The sequence below is a fragment of the Scyliorhinus torazame genome, chromosome 4, assembly GCF_047496885.1.
Source record: "Scyliorhinus torazame isolate Kashiwa2021f chromosome 4, sScyTor2.1, whole genome shotgun sequence".
Lineage (NCBI taxonomy): Eukaryota > Metazoa > Chordata > Chondrichthyes > Carcharhiniformes > Scyliorhinidae > Scyliorhinus > Scyliorhinus torazame.
In genome coordinates, this window is record NC_092710.1 from 64,056,689 (window position 1) to 64,077,318 (window position 20,630).

Consider the following 20,630-nt stretch of genomic DNA (forward strand, 5'->3'; position numbering starts at 1 on the left):
GTTGAACGTCTCTGTCCGGGCACTGTTTCCGGCGGAAGGAAAACGAGGAATGCATGCAGAATGTTTCAGAACAATTGGAAGAAAAGTAACAACAGCAGCAAATTGCGGCAGCTTCGAACATTGTCAAGATTCTTTCTTAGATTTTCAGCTGCCATGAAAAGTTTCTCCTGGCCGTGTCGTAGATTATATCGTTATGGTTTTAAGGTCATATTCATTTCGCGAAAGAAATCTCTGTTTGTTGACATCTTCCCAGCGGAACGTCTGTGTTGAACGTCCAGTGCACATGAATGTTTTTAATTCGCACTGTCAAACGCCCCAGGACAAATGAACAAAACCAATATTGGAGCAAAATAATGGGATTCTCATCTAAACTCCGAATTAAAATTTGTGCTTGTAACTCGGCGCCGTGGCTTAGTTGGTTAAAGCGCCTGTCTAGTAAACAGGAGATCCTGAGTTCAAATCTCAGCGGTGCCTTTAGATGTTTAGTCGATGTACGACTTTAGATCAAAACAGCGAGATGAAGAACGAATTTTGTAAAACAGAAAATCCTGGGCAAACCTGTTTGATTAAAGCATAACATCATGGGAAAATCAGGAGCAACAACTTTAAAGAACACTTTATTCTGTGCTCCATCACATGTTTGTCAAATCTAACCCAGCATCCATTTATCGGTGACCTTATTTTACCACCTATGGTAGTCACCACTGATGTATTATACTGTATGGGTTTTAAGGTGAGGCCCCTGTACTACAGGTACGCCCTGTACTACAGGTACGGGGTAGATCCCTGGCACGATCAATGACCACTAAAGCACGGTTGTAGTCCAACTGAAGGCTTTAATAAGCCAGATGTTTGCCCCAGCAGCTCGGGTACAGAATGAGGGCTGCTGCGGTGGCACGGGTTCTTACACCCCGCCTATCAGGGCGGAGCTATCATACACTCTAACTAATAGAAAGCATACAGTTTCCACCAATGGTGGCTTTAGCCTATCAGGTACCGTAATACCTATAATACCACATTCACCCCCTGTTAAAAAAAGAGTCCGGCGGGGGTGGTGGTCAGAAACTACCAAACATAGCAACATGGTATAATTAGTTATGGAGGTACCGTAATACCTCCGTACAGTGTTTAGTAACTATTTACAAGTCTGGTAGCTGTGTACATGTGAGGGGGTATAGGGCCACCGAATTGGAAGGTCAGACTTTGAAGGTTACACTGGTAGTCTAAACCCAGGAGTGTAGCCGCGCAGAGGTGGGGAAGGACGTATAGATGGAAGTTTTTGAACTCCCTTCCCTGGACTGTGAGGTTTTCTACACAAAACCCCTTTATCTCCACTGAGTGTGCACCAGAGGCAAGAAAGATTTTTTGATTAACGGGGTGGATGAGGAGAGAACAGCGCCTTACCGTGTCGGGGTGTATGAAGCTCTCCGTGCTCCCAGAGTCGATTAGGCAGGACGTCTCATGCCCGTTGATGAATACGGTCTTCGTAGCGGTTGAGAGCGTTCGAGGCCGAGACTGACCCAGAGTCACCTAGGCTAGTCGCAGCAGTTGAGAGTTCTGTTCGGGCAGTGTGTGGTCATCCGAGCTGGGGTCCTGGGGGTACATCCAAGATGGCGTCTCCCATTGTTCGCACATGGCTGGGGGTTCACAAAATGGCGGCGCCCAGCCCTCCAATGTGGCGTCCGCGGAACAAGATGGCGGTGCCCGGGGTCTGCACGTGGCCCTGGGATACGGAGGTGGTGGCGACCATTGGCTGCACGTGGCCCACAGAGAAGGTTGTGGTTGCAGTCCGCATTCGCCGCTGATGACCACGTCAACCGCCCAGGCCTGACCTACCCCCCACAAAATGGCCGTTTTTGCCGCATCCCCTGCAGGTGCATGCGCGGGCCGGGCAGCGCTGGCGGGGGTGCTTGGCCTGCCCGCAAAAGTAGCAGCGAGTCCCCTCGGGTTTGCCAGGCCACCTTGCAGCGCAGACCTGTGGGGGAATGGGGGAAGTCTCGGGATCGGCCGCGGAGGGGTTCCATGCTGCCCAGTGGGCTGCCGTGCGATCGGGAACATAAGCGCGGCCGTTCCTGGAGGCCACGGCCAGGGAGCCTTCAAGGGCCCTGCCTCCCTGAGATCCAGGGTGTCCTTTTCTAACAGGCGCTGGCGGATTTGTGACGATAGCATACCTGCCACGAAAGCGTCCCTGACGAAGAGTTCCGTGTGTTCGCTTGCCGAAATATGTGGGCAGCCGCAGCTTCTGCCCAACACCAGGAGTGCACGGTAGAATTCCTCCAGCGATTCCCCAGGGGTTTGTCGCCTTGCTGCAAGCAGGCGCCGGGCATAGACCTGGTTTACCGGGCACATATAGTGTCCTTTCAGCAGCTCTATTGCTGCATCAAAATCTTCCGCTTCCTCGATGAAGGTGTAAATCTCCGGGCTCACCCTTGAGTAGGGCGTGCAGTTTCTGCTCTCCCTTTAAAGCACGCCAGCCAGTGCTTAAAGATTGCTGCTGAGTTCACCGTGTGGGGGCTATGTTGCTGACACCCCGGCTTGATGTGGAGCTCCATCCTTTCTTCTTAAAAAAAACTAGCTTATTAAATTGATGCACGATCGATGACCACGAAAGCGAGGTTGTAGTCCAACTCAAGGCTTTAATAAGCTAGATGTTTCCCCCAGCAGCTCAGGTACAGAATGAGTTTCTTATACCCCGCCTATCAGGGCGGAGCTATCATACACTCTAACCAATAGAAAGCATACAGTTTCCACCAATGGTGCTTTAGCCTATCAGGTACCGTAATACCTATAATACCACAGGCCCCGATACTACAGGTCTGGGGGTAGATCCCTGCCTGCTGGCTCCGCCCAGTAGGCATAGTATAAATATGTGTGCTCTTCGTACAGCAGCCATTTCTTCAGCTGCTGTAGGAGGCCACACATCTCTGTGTAATAAAGCCTCAATTACATTCTACTCTCGTCTCGTCGTAATTGATAGTGCATCAATTTATTACACAGAGATATTTCAGAGATGTACCTCCACATCAAGCCGGATCGCCTGCAGCTGCATCCTCAAGCAGACAACGCCAAAAAAGACTTCGAACATTGGCTAGCCTGTTTTCAAACTTACATCGGGTCTGCGCCAGACCCAATCCTAGAAGCGCAGAAGCTCCAGATTCTGTACACGCGGCTGAGCGCCAATGTTTTTCCCCTCGTCCAGGATGCACCGACCTATGCAGAAGCCATGGCGCTACTGAAGGAAAATTATGCTTAGCAGACCAACAAAATCTACTCCAGGGATCTTCTATCCACGCGGCCCCAAATTCCCGGTGAGTCTGTGGAAGATGTCTGGCGTGCCCTGCTCGCCCCAGTGAGAGACTGTGACTGCCAGGCCATTTCGGCCACTGAATACTCGAACCTACTGATGGGAGGTGCGTTCGTTACAGGCATAGGGTCTGACTACATTCGCCAGCGCCTCTTAGAAGGGGCCATGATTGACCTTGCGGCGACCAAAAATCTAGCGCTCTCGCTTGCGGTCGCATCACGCCACGTTCAGGCCTGTGCCGCCGACCGTGCGGCCCCCCTCCCTGTGCCCCGTGGACCCCGCCGCCAGCTACCCAATCATGGACCCCATCAGCGACAGTCTCCAGCCAACCCCACGCCTGCACCGCGCGGCAGCCAACCAATCATGGGGGACCCAAATGCTACTTCTGTGGACAGTCAAAACACACCCGGCAGCGCTGCCCGGCATGGAGCGCTCTCTGCAAGGCCTGTGGCAAGAAGGGATATTTCGCTGCAGTGTGCCATGCCCGCTCAATCGCCGCTATTGTCCTGGCACCTCCTACGTGCGGCCAGTGGGCGCCGCCATCTTCCCCTCCTCGGACCATGTGCGGCACGTGGGTGCCGCCATCTGGCCCTACTCACAACACATGTGGCCCGTGGGCGCCGACATCTTGCCTCCCCCAGGACATATGCGGCCCGTGGGCACCGCCATCTTACCCGCCTCGGGACACCTTATCATGCCGCTCATCGCCTGCAACCGCCAACGACCAGCCAAGATTGACCAGTCTCGACCGCACAACCTTGCGACCACTTCGACAAAGGTGATGATCGACTGGCACAAGATCTCCTGCTTTCTGGACTCCGGGAGCACCAAAAGCTTCATCGACGCTGTTACGGTAAGGCGCTGCTCCCTTGCATTACATCCGCTAACCAAAGAATCTCCCTGGCCTCCGGATCCCACTCCATGGAGATCGAGGTGTATTGCATCACCACCCTCACCGTCCAGTGCGTGGAGTTCAGCGGCTTCCGCCTCTACGTCCTCCCCAACCTCTGCGCTGCCTTGCTACTCGGCCTGGACTTCCAGTGCAACCTCCCGAGCCTAACCCTCAAATTTGGCGGGCCCTTAGTCCACCCCTTACCGTTTGTGGCCTCACCACCGTTAAGGTCGACCCGCCTTCCCTTTTTGCAAACCGTATTGCAAACCCGCCGCCACCAGGAGCAGACAGTACAGCACCCAGGACGGGACCTTCATCAGGTGTGAGGTCCAGGGAGCAACAGCCCCTGGAGAGTCCAAGTGGTAGTGGTGAAAACCGGGGAGAAAAACAGGATGGTCGTTGACTACAGTCAGACTATCAACCGGTACACGCAGCTCGACGCGTACCCCGTCCCACGCATATCTGATATGGTCAATCAGATTGCACAATACCGGGTCTTCTCGACAGTGGACCTGAAATCTGCCTCCCACCAGCTCCCCATTCGCAAGGCGGGCCGCCCATACACTGCGTTCGAAGCAGACGGCCGCCTTTACCACTTTTTAGGGCTGCCTTCAGCGGCACCAACGGGGTCTCGGTCTTCCAACAGGAGATGGACTGAATGGTTGACCAGTACGGACTGCGGGCCACATTCCCGTACCGGACAACGTCACCACCTGCGGCCACGACCAGCAGGACCACAACGCTAACCTTTCCAAATTTCTCCACACCGCCACTCTCCTCAACCTAACGTATAACAAGGAGAAGTGCATATTCAGCATGAACCGATTAGCCATCCTTGGCTATGTGGTCCAGAACGGAGTTCGGGGGCCCGATCACATGCGCCCCCTCATGGAACTCCCCCTCTCCCACTGCCCCTAGGCCCTCAAACGATGCCTGGGGTTCTTTTTGTATTACACCCAGTGGATCCCAAACTATGCGGTCAAGGCCCACCCACTCCACCGTTTTCCCACTGATGGCCGAGGCTCACCAGTCCTTTGACCATATCAAGGCCGACATCGCCAAGGCCGCGATGCACGCGGTTGACGAGACGATCCCCTTCCAAACCTACAACTTTACCACTGGGCGGCGACAGCCGAGCGAATAAGGGGATGAATCAAGGAGCCAGAAGCCGAGTGGGTGCACGCGGAAGAGGCCTCCTGCATGGGGACCTCCCTCCGGTCCCTCGCCATGGTGGTGCTCCCATTCCCATCCCCACCCAAAAAACACTCCAGCAGCCCAGTGGTAATAGCCACCCTCCAGTCCTGGAACCAACTACGGCAACAATTTGGCCTGACCAGAATGTCAGTACGGCTCCCATCTGCAACAACCATAGGTTCACGCCAGCGCTAATTGACACCACCTTCAAAAGGTGGGGACAGGACAGAGGGACACTGACAGTCAGGGACCTATACACGGATGGCAGGATCGCAACACTGGACGAACTGACAGAGAAATTCCAGCTAGCCAGGGGGAATGAGCTAAGGTAGCTGCAACTAAAAAACTTCCTACGAAAGGAGACAGGGACATACCCACAACCACCACGGTGGACACTACTGGAAGCGTTACTGGACGTAAGCATACTAGATAAAGGAAACTGTAGTGACATGTATGACCAACTGGTAGAAGGGGCCGACACCGTATTGGACGCAACAAGACTGAAGTGGGAGGAGAACCTGGGGATCGAAATAGGGTGGGGTTTCTGGAGCGAAGCACTGCATTGGATCAACTCCACCTCCACGTGCGCAAGGCTCAGCCTGACGCAACTAAAAGTGGTGCATAGAGTCCACTTAACAAGAACCCGTATGAGTAGGTCCTTCACGGAGGTGGAGGACAGATGTGAGCGGTGCCAAGGAAGCCCAGCCAACCACGCCCACATGTTCTGGTTCTGCCCCAGACTTGTGGAGTACTGGATAGCCTTCTTCGAGGCAATGTCCAAGGTGGTGGGGGGGGTGAGGGTGGAGCCATGCCCGAAAGTGGCGGTCTTCGGGTTTCAGACCAGCCAGAACTATTCCTGTGGAGGCGGGCGGACGCCCTTGCCTTTGCCTCCCTGATCACCCGCCGTAGAATCCTGTTCGGCTGGCGGTCAGCAACACCACCCAAAGCTGCAGACTGGCTGTCCGACCTCTCGGAATCTCTCCAAATGGAGAAAATCAAATTCGCCATCCGAGGGGCAGAGGACAGCTTCCACAGAACGTGGGAGCCATTCACCCAATTGTTCCGAGACCTGTTTGTGGCCAACAAACAAGCAGAAGAATAGCCAGGTAGCCAAGAAACAGGGGAGAGCAAGCAAACCATGGGAGGGAGAGATAGACCGGGAGAGGTGGGGGGAGGGGACAGCTAAACCTAAGAGGAAAGAAAGGCGAGCCACGGGGGGGAGGGGTGCAGGAGCGTGGAGAGGGAGGGTAGAGGGAAGAGACGGAACAATAGAGGAGAGCCAGGGAGGGGGAGGGAGGGAAACATTAACAAACGTAACGTCGACAGGAACAGAGAAAACGGGAAAGACAGGAGGGCCGCAGAAGCGGAAGTGCGCAGAAGCGGAACCAGACGACAACGGCAGCGAACTCCGTCTGGGAGAAGCAAGGGACGACAACACCACGAACAGATGCCTACTTAAGTGTGTAAATAATTTTGCCAAGTGTACAGAGCTGCTGCTGTTGAACGGGGGCATAATACCGTCCAATGGCTTCTCAGGGAAAATTAAAACGTCAGCAGCAGCAGCGACCTGTCGGGGAGTGGGGGTGAATGCTCCGTTGGGAGGGTGTGGGAAGACTGAGCTGCGTGGGGTCACGTCTAGTCAATTGCTATTGTATATTCTCTTTTTGCACTATGTTAATGTTCACTCTATTTTGCTGTGTTAGGATTATTACTATTTATTATGAAAAACTCTGGTGAAGATGCTGTGCTGATAGATCGAAACTTTGTGATTCACACAATTTGCAATTTTGCCGAATGAGCTTTCTCCTGTTCGTATTGAGTTTATTTGTTTTAACATGTTAGAATTATGTGTGCGTCTTATTTTCTGGATTCCTTCCTGGGCAGATCTTTGTTTCTCTGGACGTCTTTCTCGTTGACGGTTCCAAATACTGAAGAGATAGAATAGTGACGCACTCATTATTCTAAGCTCCAGAGAGTATGGACTCATTCAATCATTCTCTCCTCATAACCCAGGAATGAATCCAAAATCACACTAATATATGAACGTTACAACATCTGACACGTATGTATTCCTCCTCCAGCTAAAAAGACCAAAACGACATTTTACGGTAACTTGAGACCACAAAGAAAGGAATTCGAATGTGTTATTTGAAAGAATGAACTTCTTTAGAGAAATAAATAGCGACGTTCAACAATAAAAGTTACAACTCTAAAAACGGGAGCTCCAACGAAACCGATCGTGCCTTCCGGTCAGACCGCCAAAGCGCGCCAAAACTCGCAGATGCTCAAAACTCTCAACAGATGCCAGGAAAACAATTACACAGGAGAAACAACACCTTGTGCAGAAATGGCACTCTGCAACACATTTATTTCCAGTGCCTTGGAACAAAGGTTGCCCAGGAGAGAGAAAGAGAGGGAATCCATTAGAGAGAGAAATTGATATGTCAACCAATGGAGCACTGGATTTAGGAAATGTATTGCCGATGCAAAATCGGCAATATTTTCACATAAATTACAAACACTTGTAAAAGCAGGAATCTCAATAAAAAAACGAATTGTTGAGTAAAAGATAGAAAACAGCAAATACAACAATCTGAATTAAAAACAGAAATGAATGCACGGCCAGAAGCTCAATGTCATCCTGTCACAGTCAAAGGCCCAAGATCTCCGGACCTTGGGTATAAAGTGAACAATATGGTTGATGTGGGTTTTTTAAACACAGGCGGTGCTCGGTCTGAGTAATGGGGCAGCAAAGGAGGCAGTAGGACTGGATTGTTGCACAACCCTCGAGAGAATTGTTAAGTTCTTAACAGCAGCAATGGGTAAAATCTGATGTTTTACCACTTCGACATTCAGGTTTTTAAATAATGTTTCAACATATCTCCCAGTATTCAGTGAGTTTTGTACTTGGAGACCAATTTCTCTTTGCTTCCATGCTCCCTGATCCCTTGTTACCATCATCGAGAAAACATTGCGCCCTTTCTCACCTTCTGCCTTCGATATATATTCTTTGTGTAACTCCCACATTCTTACTGATGGGCTCTCATTCCACTGTTCACTGTTGTTCCCTCTCGGCCCCCTGTCTGCTGCACATACACATTTCTAGGAGGTAATTTACTTCCATCCAACCTACCGCATCCTCCAGCTTTTTAAAATTGGTAACCTCTCAAGTCCAAATGGCAGACACATACGGATAATTGTGGAATATAAATCGATCCTCTTCCTGTTTCAAAAAGCAATCATTGGCACCGCTTTTAACGGAGCTGTTGTGGGATCTCGATATTTGGTTAAATCCGTTTTCAACTCTATATACATGTAAAAGTAAACAATTGGAATAGAAGCCACCACTTGGCTCCTCCATCCTTCCCCGCCGTTTAATCAAATCATGACCGATGTGTTTCTGTTGAGTTGTACACTCCTTTTCTAACCCCGGTAACCTTTGATTCATTTGCCTGACAAGAATCTATCCACATCCGCCTTAAGAATATTCAGCAACCCACTTCCACGATCTTCTGAGGCAGCGAGATTCAAAGTCCAACAACACACTGAAAGAAAGAAAATCCACATATTTGGCCTATTGGGGAGTTCCCTAATTTTAAAACAGCGAGTTCTGGACTCACCCGCAAGAAGAAACATATTTTCAACCTCTACCTTTTGAATGTCCTGGGTCTATATGAGTCAATCAAGTCACCAGCCACTCTCAGCAGGTCTGGCAGTGTCTGTGGAGAAAAAAGGGAGCTAACGTTTCGAGTCTGAGACAAGTGTCATCCTGACTCGAAACGTTAGCTCCCATTTCTCTTCACAGAGACATGCTGAGATTGTTCAGTATTTTCTGTTTTAGATTCCAGCATCCGCAGTAATTTGCTTTGATTTACACCCGTCACTCTTCTGAACTCGAGTGGACACAAACCCACTCTTTCCTGCCTACCATCATAAGGCAACACAGGCATTCGGATATGAATCTAGTAAACTTCCTGTGAACCATTTCCAACATATTTACATCCTTCGTTAAATAAGCAGACCAATACTACTCACATTATTCGAGATATGGTGTCTCCAATGCGCTGTGTAACGAAAGCAGTACAATTACTTTTACCATCAATTCCTCTCGTAATAAATTAGCAGTTTTGGTATACTCATGAAAAATATTGTGATATTTGCAAATGGATTGTGGATGTATTGGTGTATTAATCTGCAAAGTTGTCTGTGTTCTTTCTCGATCTATTTGTGTTTTCGCCGTATTGAAATATAAGCTAGAGAAATTTGGGGGCAGGAAAAAGAAACGTTTTCGAATGAAATTCTATCCAGTCGAAGCAATGACGGAGGAATAATTTAAATCAATGAGTAGGCAACAGCGGCATGAAATGAATTTGCATTCATCACAGAAAATGAAAAGAAGAGCGAAATAACTTTCTGCCTGTTCAATTATGTTTACAATATCGATTAGCCTTCAGGAGTGAGTGGCTGGTGGTTTAGTGGCTTGGATTCGGCGCTTTCGCGGCCGGGGTTCGATTCCGTGTCGGAGAAGGAAAGTTTTAAATCTTGTAGATCGATAAGTTGTTGTGGTAACCACGGGAAAACTGCTTCCACCGCTGTGGGAATTTTAACCGTTTTTTCCACTGGTCCTCAGCTACACTGCCAACCAAGAGAAAAGCCCGGAAATGCTTTACACACAAAGTCAAGTTTCAAATCTAGACATAAATGTTAAAATAATTGTGATCTCTCTACTGTAATTTGCATAAGATGGAAATATTCACAAACTGAAGAAACTTCACTGAAGGGAACGGGAAAATTCAGCGGACATTTTAGTTGTTTTGATGTTTCAAGAAAATTGAAGAACTTGAGCAAAAAACAGTGTCTCCTCGTGGCCATGGCCCACTGTGGCCATTCGTTATTCTCATCGACACTTCTGATCGAGTGTTACAGCTGACTAAGAAGCCCTTCGGCCCATCTTGTCTGTGCCGGCCATCAAACACCAAGCTATTCTCATCCCATTTTCCAGCGTTTTCTCCCTCGCCTTGTACGCTATGACGTTTCAAGTGCTCATACATAGAACATAGAACTGTACAGCACAGTACAGGCCCTTCGGCCCACGATGTTGTGCCGAACTAGTCTGAAACTAAGATCAAATTAACCTACTCTCAATCATTCTAGTGCACTCCATATGCCTATCCCATAACCGCTTGAAAGTTCCTAAAGTGTCCGACCCCACTTCCATAGCTGGAAGTGCGCCACTCACTCTCTGAGTAAAGAACCTACCGCTGACATCCCTCCTATATCTTCCACCATGAACCTAATAGTAATGCCTCCTTGTAACAGTTAAATCCACCCGAGGAAAAAGTCGCTGAGCGTCCACTCTGTCTATCCCCCTCATCATCTTATACACCTCAATTGAGTCACCTCTCATCCTCCTTCGCTCCAATGAGAAAAGCCCTAGCCCCTCCAGTCCAGACAGCATCCTAGTAAATCTCCTTTGCACCCTTGCCAATGCTTCCACATCCTTCCTACAATGAGGTGACCAGAACTGCACACAATACTCCAAATGTGGTCTCACAAAGGTCTTGTACAGTTGCAGCATAACCTCACGGCTCTTAAACTCAATCCCCCTGTTAATAAATGCTAACACACTATAGGCTTTCTTCACGGCTCTATCCACTTGGGTGGCAACTTTCAGAGATCTATGGACATGAAATCCGAGATCTCTCTGCTCCTCCACATTCTTCAGAACCGTGCCGTTAACCCTGTAATCCACATTCAAATTTGTCCGACCAAAATGAATCACCTCACACTTATCAGGGTTAAACTCGATCTGCCACTTTTCAGCCCAGCTCTGCATCCTATCAATGTCTCTTTGCAGCCTACAACAGCCCTCCACATTATCCACTACTCCACCAATCGTGGTGGCATCAGCAAATTTACTAACCCAACCTTCAGCTCCATCATCCAAGTCATTGATTAAAATCACCATGGTTCCCTCACTTGACCATTTCCTCCCTGCCTGACAGGGACATACATATAAAGGACATGCAGTATTTGCTCCTTGAACAAGCTCCACATCTCAATTGTGCCTATCCCTGACAGTTCCTGTTTCCATCTTATGCTCCCCAATACTTGCCTAGTCGCATCGTAATTACTCTTCCCCAGTTATAAACCTTGCCCTGCTGTATGTTCCTATCCCTCTCCATTGCTACAGTGAAATACACCGAATTGTGGTAACTATCTCCAAAGTGCTCTCCCACAACCAAATCTAACACTTCGCCCGGTTCATTACCCAGTACCAAATCAAATGTGGCCCCGCCTCTTGTCAGTCTATCCACATATTGTGTGAGGCAACCCTCCTGCACACACGGGGTAAAAACAGCTCCATCCAATCTATTCGAATTATAGTGGTTCCAATCAATATTTGGAAAGTTAGTCACCCATGACAACTACCCTGTGACTACCGCACCTATCCAAAATCTGCATTGCAATCTTTTCCTCCACATCTCTGTTACTGTTTGCCGGCCTATAGAAAACTCCTGACAAAGTGACCGCTCCTTTCCTATTTCTAACTTCAGCCCACACTACCTCAGTAGACAGATCCTCCTCAAACTGCATTTCTGCAGCCATTATACTATCCTTGATTAACAATGCTTCTCCTCCACCTCTTTTACCACCTTCCCTAATCTTACTGAAATATATAAACCCCAGAACCTCCAGCAAACATTCCTGCCCCAGTTCTATCCATGACTCCGTAATGGCCACAACGCCGTAGTCCCAGGTACCAATCCATGCTTCAGGCTCACCAACCGCATTCCTGATGCTCCTCGCATTGAAGTAGACACACTTGAAACCACCTTCACGCCTGCAGGTCCACTCTTGTGACCTTTGTAACTTGCTCAGTACTGCACTGCCCTCAACTTCCTGAACTTCAGCAACGCTATCTCCTGGACTACAAATCAGTTTTCCATCTCCTTGCCAAATTATTGGTGCCCCTCTGGTTCAGCTGTAACCCGTCCTCTTTCTATAGGTCCCACGTTCCCCAGATTGTGCTCCAATGATCCAAGTTACTGAAATCCTCCCTCCTACACCATCCCTGTAGCGACGTGTTTAACTGCATCCCTGTTCCTTACCTCGCTAGCACGTGGCACTGGCAGCAAACCAGAGATGACAACACGGTCTGTCCTGCCTCTCTGCTTCCACCCTAGCTCCCTGAATTCCTGTTTTACATCCCCGTCCCTTTTCCTACCTATGTCGTGGGTACCGATGTGTACCACGACTTGTGGCTGCTTCCCATTCCCCCTCAAGGATCCAGAAAACACGATCAGAAACGTCATGAACCTTGGCACCCGGGACGCAACACAGCAACCGTGAGCCTCTATCGTTGCCGCAGAACCGCCTATCTGTACCTCTAACTATAGAGTCTCCAATAACTAATGCTCTCCTGCTCTCCTCGCTTCCCTTCTGAGCCACAGGGACAGACTCAGTGCCAGAGACCTGGTCACCATGGCTTACCTCTGGTAGGTTGCCCCCCCCCCCCCCCCCCACAACAGTATCCAAAACGGTACACCTATTATTGTTATTCATCTCAATATTCTTAAATATTGTGCGGGTTCCCGCCTCTTCCACCCGCTCAGGCAGCGAGTTCTAGAATTCCACTACCCGCTGGGTGAACGTGTTTTTCCTCAAATCTCCTCTAAATCTCCTGCTCCTTAGATTTAGATTGGTTGTTAGGTGTACCGAGGTTCAGTGAAAAGTATTGTTCTGCCTACATTACAGACAAATTACTCCATAAATGCAACACATAGAATATACGATAAATACACACTGTAAATAGGTTGATATAGATATCGCGTGAGCATTATTTTTAGATTTGAGTTTTAAAAGGTTCATCCAGTTATAAGAGATGTAGGAAGAGATCTATGGGGGAGTGCTCACAGAGTCGCCATGCTCCAGTGCCATCTTGAGATTGCCGGGCCCTGCCACTGGTTGTTGATCCCTCTACTAAGGGAAAAAGTTTCTGCCTATCTACCCTACATTTGTTCCACACAATCGATGAGGTCCCACCCCCTCTCTCTACTCTAAGGAAAATAATCCCAGCCACCCAATCTCTCTTCATAGCTAAGCGGGGCTTCCATGGCTGTCTTCAATTTATTTCCTGAACCTTCTATAGATCTGAAATGTTAATTCCCCCCTTCCTCTCTCCACAGAAGCTGCCGGACTTCCTGAATATTTCCAGAACCTTTGTTATTATTTCAGATTACCAGCTTGGTAGTATCTCTCTTTTTTTTAACAATGAAACAATCCCTGCCCCTGAATCGATATTCACATAAGAAATGTCAAGCAGCAGAGGGAAAGGATTCAGAGAATCGGTGAATTGCACTGAATCTGAGTAATTTTATCCCGGTGGATATTTTAATGGCAGATAAGTTGAGGTTGGAAAATCTTTATATTTCTTTTGCACCCGTTTTCGAAGCTACGTTTTACCAAAATTAATCAAATTCAGCTCCAAACTTGGAATTTCCGATTTACGAGGTTCTACAGATGACAAACTGCGATTGGAACGTGGATCAACTGCGTGGAAGGCCGCTATGCTCAGCAGTATACCGCTGATAGGCATAGCGTCCGTATAGCCAAATAACCCAAGGCATTAAATTACCATTAAAATAAACCTGATCCTAAGCCACAGAAGGAGATATTGGATCAGGTCACACATACAACCATGCAGTGCAGAATGACGCCATTCGGCTCAACGAGTCTGCACCGGCCCTTGGAAAGAGCACACTACCGAAGCTCACACCTCCACCTTATCCCCGCAACGCAGTAACCCTTCCGAACCTTTTTGGACACTAAGGACAATTTTGCACAGCCAATCCACCTAACCCGCGCATCTTTGGGCTGTAGGAGGAAACCCACGCAAACAGGAGGAGAACATGCAGACTCCGCACAGCCAGTGACCCTAGCCGGGAATGGAAATTGGGCCCCTGGAGCTGTGTAAAGCAATAGTACTAACCACGGTCCTAACGTGCCGCCCATAACAGGTAACAAGAATTTTGTCAAATATGTCAATTTTAAGGTGCATCTTAAAGAGGAGAGAAGTGGAAGAGAGAGGGGGTCCAGAATTTTATGAAATGATCGACGTTATCTTTAGAGCTTCATGCCGAGCCAGCAATTCTGTCTCATTGCCTGGATTATTGAGAACCAGAACTAACGGCTTTATATTACTCTGTGGTGTACTGCACAGTGTTGGAGGGTGGAGGAGGTGGAGTTGGGGTTTGGAGCTTTGTCCTGAAGGAGTTTGGGTGACATATCTATTTTCACCCTCACAATTTGTGTTTGGCAACATTCAGAATGTTACTCCCAATGTCTGGAGTTCACATCCTTCTGTCATGTGAGAGTGCCTTTCAGAAATGGATGTTTAAGCAACGTACCTTTAGGAATGCAGTGATGTCAGAGTGTAGGTGGAGCTCGGCTTTAAATCAGCCATTTTGCAGTTTTTTAGTTTCAGTTTGAAAATAGCTTGGGAGTGCCTTATTTGCAGTGAGCTGGATCTGCTGTCATCACTGCCATGAAAGACTATTTCTGGATCATTTGGGTGATTTAAACTCATAATAGTAAAGCCTGATGTGTTTCTGTTTAAAGGTGTTAAGTCTCTCTTGGATTTTGCAAGGAATAACTGAAGGATTATTTAGTGTTGTAATATTTTCGGGGTTATCTTTGAAGTAAGGGGGTGTTAAGAGATCCAATGTTTATTTAAAAGGGTTAAGTTGAGTTCATGGAATAAACATTGGTTTGTGTTTAAAAACCGTTTGTCCATATTTGCTGTATCACACCTGGAGAACAAGCCGTGTGCTCGGAAAAGCAACAAATACATTAAAGGGGGAGGTTGGTTGAAATCCATGATACATTTTGGGGTTCTGAAAACGCCTCGCCCATAACACTTCTGCAACAAACAACATTTGAAATTGTTTACTCTCTCGTGAAATCCATCTTTGTGTCTTTGTCGCTTCCCACTCCATTTTTTGCAACTTACTATCTCCCCAAAGTAAATGCAACCTTCAAAGCTTTGAAGGCAAAGTGCAGGTGCCTGCGTAACAATAGTTGTCACATCACACGTCATTGGTAAGGAGCGAGTGCAAGTGAGAAGATTTGTGAAATGGAGCCAAAGGCAGGCTGTGAGAGAAATGCGCTGGAGATGGGGAATTACCAAAGAAGGAAATGCAAACGGCCTTCCAAAATACAGTGAAGTGAGAAATACGTCCGCTGTTAAATCGGGTCACAGCTCAGTCGGGGTTTCGTCAGATTTTGAATCTGAATATCCAAGTTGAACGTCTCTGTCCGGGCACTGTTTCCGGCGGAAGGAAAACGAGGAATGCATGCAGAATGTTTCAGAACAATTGGAAGAAAAGTAACAACAGCAGCAAATTGCGGCAGCTTCGAACATTGTCAAGATTCTTTCTTAGATTTTCAGCTGCCATGAAAAGTTTCTCCTGGCCGTGTCGTAGATTATATCGTTATGGTTATAAGGTCATATTCATTTCGCGAAAGAAATCTCTGTTTGTTGACATCTTCCCAGCGGAACGTCTGTGTTGAACGTCCAGTGCACATGAATGTTTTTAATTCGCACTGTCAAACGCCCCAGGACAAATGAACAAAACCAATATTGGAGCAAAATAATGGGATTCTCATCTAAACTCCGAATTAAAATTTGTGCTTGTAACTCGGCGCCGTGGCTTAGTTGGTTAAAGCGCCTGTCTAGTAAACAGGAGACCCTGAGTTCCAATCTCAGCGGTGCCTTTAGATGTTTAGTCGATGTACGACTTTAGATCAAAACAGCGAGATGAAGAGCGAATTTTGGAAAACAGAAAATCCTGGGCAAACCTGTTTGATTAAAGCATAAAATCATGGGAAAATCAGGAGCAACAACTTTAAAGAACACTTTATTCTGTGCTCCATCACATGTTTGTCAAATCTAACCCAGCATCCATTTATCGGTGACCTTATTTTACCACCTATGGTAGTCACCACTGATGTATTATACTGTATATATGGGTTTTAAGGTGAGGCCCCTGTACTACAGGTACGCCCTGTACTACAGGTACGGGGTAGATCCCTGGCACGATCAATGACCACTAAAGCATGGTTGTAGTCCAACTGAAGGCTTTAATAAGCCAGATGTTTGCCCCAGCAGCTCGAGTACAGAATGAGGGCTGCTGCGGTGGCACGGGTTCTTACACCCCGCCTATCAGGGCGGAGCTATCATACACTCTAACCAATAGAAAGCATACAGTTTCCACCAATGGTGGCTTTAGCCTATCAGGTACCGTAATACCTATAATACCACATTCACCCCCTGTTAAAAAAAGAGTCCGGCGGGGGTGGTTGTCAGAAACTACCAAACATAGCAACATGGTATAATTAGTTATGGAGGTACCGTAATACCTCCGTACAGTGTTTAGTAACTATTTACAAGTCTGGTAGCTATGTACATGTGAGGGGGTATAGGGCCACCGAATTGGAAGGTCAGACTTTGAAGGTTACACTGGTAGTCTAAACCCAGGAGTGTAGCCGCGCAGAGGTGGGGAAGGACGTATAGATGGAAGTTTTTGAACTCCCTTCCCTGGACTGTGAGGTTTTCTACACAAAACCCCTTTATCTCCACTGAGTGTGAACCAGAGGCAAGGAAGATTTTTTGATTAACGGGGTGGATGAGGAGAGAACAGCGCCTTACCGTGTCGGGGTGTATGAAGCTCTCCGTGCTCCCAGAGTCGATTAGGCAGGACGTCTCATGCCCGTTGATGAATACGGTCTTCGTAGCGGTTGAGAGCGTTCGAGGCCGAGACTGACCCAGAGTCACCTAGGCTATTCGCAGCAGTTGAGAGTTCTGTTCGGGCAGTGTGTGGTTATCCGAGCTGGGGTCCTGGGGGTACATCCAAGATGGCGTCTCCCATTGGTCGCACATGGCTGGGGGTTCACAAAATGGCGGCGCCCAGCCCTCCAATGTGGCGTCCGCAGAACAAGATGGCGGTGCCCGGGGTCTGCACGTGGCCCTGGGATACGGAGGTGGTGGCGACCATTGGCTGCACGTGGCCCACAGAGAAGGTTGTGGTTGCAGTCCGCATTCGCCACTGGTGACCACGTCAACCGCCCAGGCCTGACCTACCCCCCACAAAATGGCCGTTTTTGCCGCATCCCCTGCAGGTGCATGCGCGGGCCGGGCAGCACTGGCGGGGGTGCTTGGCCTGCCCGCAAAAGTAGCAGCGAGGCCCCTCGGGTTTGCCAGGCCACCTTGCAGCGCAGACCTGTGGGGGAATGGGGGAAGTCTCGGGATCGGCCGCGGAGGGGTTCCATGCTGCCCAGTGGGCTGCCGTGCGATCGGGAACATAAGCGCGGCCGCTCCTGGAGGCCACGGCCAGGGAGCCTTCAAGGGCCCTGCCTCCCTGAGATCCAGGGTGTCCTTTTCTAACAGGCGCTGGCGGATTTGTGACGATAGCATACCTGCCACGAAAGCGTCCCGGACGAAGAGTTCCGTGTGTTCCCTTGCCGAAACATGTGGGCAGCCGCAGCTTCTGCCCAACACCAGGAGTGCACGGTAGAATTCCTCCAGCGACTCCCCAGGGGTTTGTCGCCTTGCTGCAAGCAGGCGCCGGGCATAGACCTGGTTTACCGGGCACATATAGTGTCCTTTCAGCAGCTCTATTGCTGCATCAAAATCTTCCGCTTCCTCGATGAAGGTGTAAATCTCCAGGCTCACCCTTGAGTAGGGCGTGCAGTTTCTGCTCTCCCTTTAAAGCACGCCAGCCAGTGCTTAAAGATTGCTGCTGAGTTCACCGTGTGGGGGCTATGTTGCAGACACCCCGGCTTGATGTGGAGCTCCATCCTTTCTTCTTAAAAAAAACTAGCTTATTAAATTGATGCACGATCGATGACCACGAAAGCGAGGTTGTAGTCCAACTCAAGGCTTTAATAAGCTAGATGTTTCCCCCAGCAGCTCAGGTACAGAATGAGTTTCTTATACCCCGCCTATCAGGGCGGAGCTATCATACACTCTAACCAATAGAAAGCATACAGTTTCCACCAATGGTGCTTTAGCCTATCAGGTACCGTAATACCTATAATACCACAGGCCCCGATACTACAGGTCTGGGGGTAGATCCCTGCCTGCTGGCTCCGCCCAGTAGGCATAGTATAAGTATGTGTGCTCTTCGTACAGCAGCCATTTCTTCAGCTGCTGTAGGAGGCCACACATCTCTGTGTAATAAAGCCTCAATTACATTCTACTCTCGTCTCGTCGTAATTGATAGTGCATCAATTTATTACACAGAGATATTTCAGAGATGTACCTCCACATCAAGCCGGATCGCCTGCAGCTGCATCCTCAAGCAGACAACGCCAAAAAAGACTTCGAACATTGGCTAGCCTGTTTTCAAACTTACATCGGGTCTGCGCCAGACCCAATCCTAGAAGCGCAGAAGCTCCAGATTCTGTACACGCGGCTGAGCGCCAATGTTTTTCCCCTCGTCCAGGATGCACCGACCTATGCAGAAGCCATGGCGCTACTGAAGGAAAATTATGCTTAGCAGACCAACAAAATCTACTCCAGGGATCTCCTATCCACGCGGCCCCAAATTCCCGGTGAGTCTGTGGAAGATGTCTGGCGTGCCCTGCTCGCCCCAGTGAGAGACTGTGACTGCCAGGCCATTTCGGCCACTGAATACTCGAACCTACTGATGGGAGGTGCGTTCGTTACAGGCATAGGGTCTGACTACATTCGCCAGCGCCTCTTTTAGAAGGGGCCATGATTGACCTTGCGGCGACCAAAAATCTAGCGCTCTCGCTTGCGGTCGCATCACGCCACGTTCAGGCCTGTGCCGCCGACCGTGCGGCCCCCCTCCCTGTGCACCGTGGACCCCGCCGCCAGCTACCCCATCATGGACCCCATCAGCGACAGTCTCCAGCCAACCCCACGCCTGCACCGCGCGGCAGCCAACCAATCATGGGGGACCCAAATGCTACTTCTGTGGACAGTCAAAACACACCCGGCAGCGCTGCCCGGCATGGAGCGCTCTCTGCAAGGCCTGTGGCAAGAAGGAACATTTCGCTGCAGTGTGCCATGCCCGCTCAATCGCCGCTATTGTCCTGGCACCTCCTACGTGCGGCCAGTGGGCGCCGCCATCTTCCCCTCCTCGGACCATGTGCGGCACGTGGGTGCCGCCATCTGGCCCTACTCACAACACATGCGGCCCGTGGGCGCCGACATCTTGCCTCCCCCAGGACATATGCGGCCCGTGGGCACCGCCATCTTACCCGCCTCGGGACACCTTATCATGCCGCTCATTGCCTGCAACCGCCAACGACCAGCCAAGATTGACCAGTCTCGACCGCACAACCTTGCGACCACTTCGACAAAGGTGATGATCGACTGGCACAAGATCTCCTGCTTTCTGGACACCAGGAGCACCAAAAGCTTCATCCACGCTGTTACGGTAAGGCGCTGCTCCCTTGCATTACATCCGCTAACCAAAGAATCTCCCTGGCCTCCGGATCCCACTCCATGGATGGTGTATTGCATCACCACCCTCACCGTCCAGGGTGTGGAGTTCAGCGGCTTCCGCCTCTACGTCCTCCCCAACCTCTGCGCTGCCTTGCTACTCGGCCTGGACTTCCAGTGCAACCTCCCGAGCCTAACCCTCAAATTTGGCGGGCCCTTAGTCCACCCCTTACCGTTTGCGGCCTCGCGACCGTTAAGGTCGACCCGCCTTCCCTTTTTGCAAACCGGATTGCAAACCCGCCGCCACCAGGAGCAGACAGTACAGCACCCAGGACGGGACCTTCATCAGGTGTGAGGTCCAGGGAGCAACAGCCCCTGGAGAGCCCAAGTGGTAGTGGTGAAAACCGGGGAGAAAAACAGGATCGTCGTTGACTACAGTCCGACTATCAACCGGTACACGCAGCTCGATGCGTACCCCTTCCCACGCATATCTGATATGGTCAATCAGATTGCACAATACCGGGTCTTCTCGACAGTGGACCTGAAATCTGCCTCCCACCAGCTCCCCATTCGCAAGGCGGGCCGCCCATACACTGCGTTCGAAGCAGACGGCCGCCTTTACCACTTTTTAGGGCTGCCTTCAGCGGCACCAACGGGGTCTCGGTCTTCCAACAGGAGATGGACTGAATGGTTGACCGGTACGGACTGCGGGCCACATTCCCGTACCGGACAACGTCACCACCTGCGGCCACGACCAGCAGGACCACGAC

The 20,630-nt window shown here is 49.7% G+C and overlaps 2 non-coding genes across 2 annotated transcripts; both read left to right on the top strand.

The window, feature by feature from the left end:
- The first annotated feature begins 400 nt into the window (after positions 1-400).
- trnat-agu (transfer RNA threonine (anticodon AGU)) lies at positions 401-474 on the top strand. The gene has a single exon. It is a non-coding gene; the product is annotated as a tRNA-Thr (tRNA).
- Positions 475-16,092: 15,618 nt separating this feature from the next.
- Positions 16,093-16,166, top strand: trnat-agu (transfer RNA threonine (anticodon AGU)). Its single transcript has one exon. It is a non-coding gene; the product is annotated as a tRNA-Thr (tRNA).
- The last annotated feature ends 4,464 nt before the right edge of the window (positions 16,167-20,630 follow it).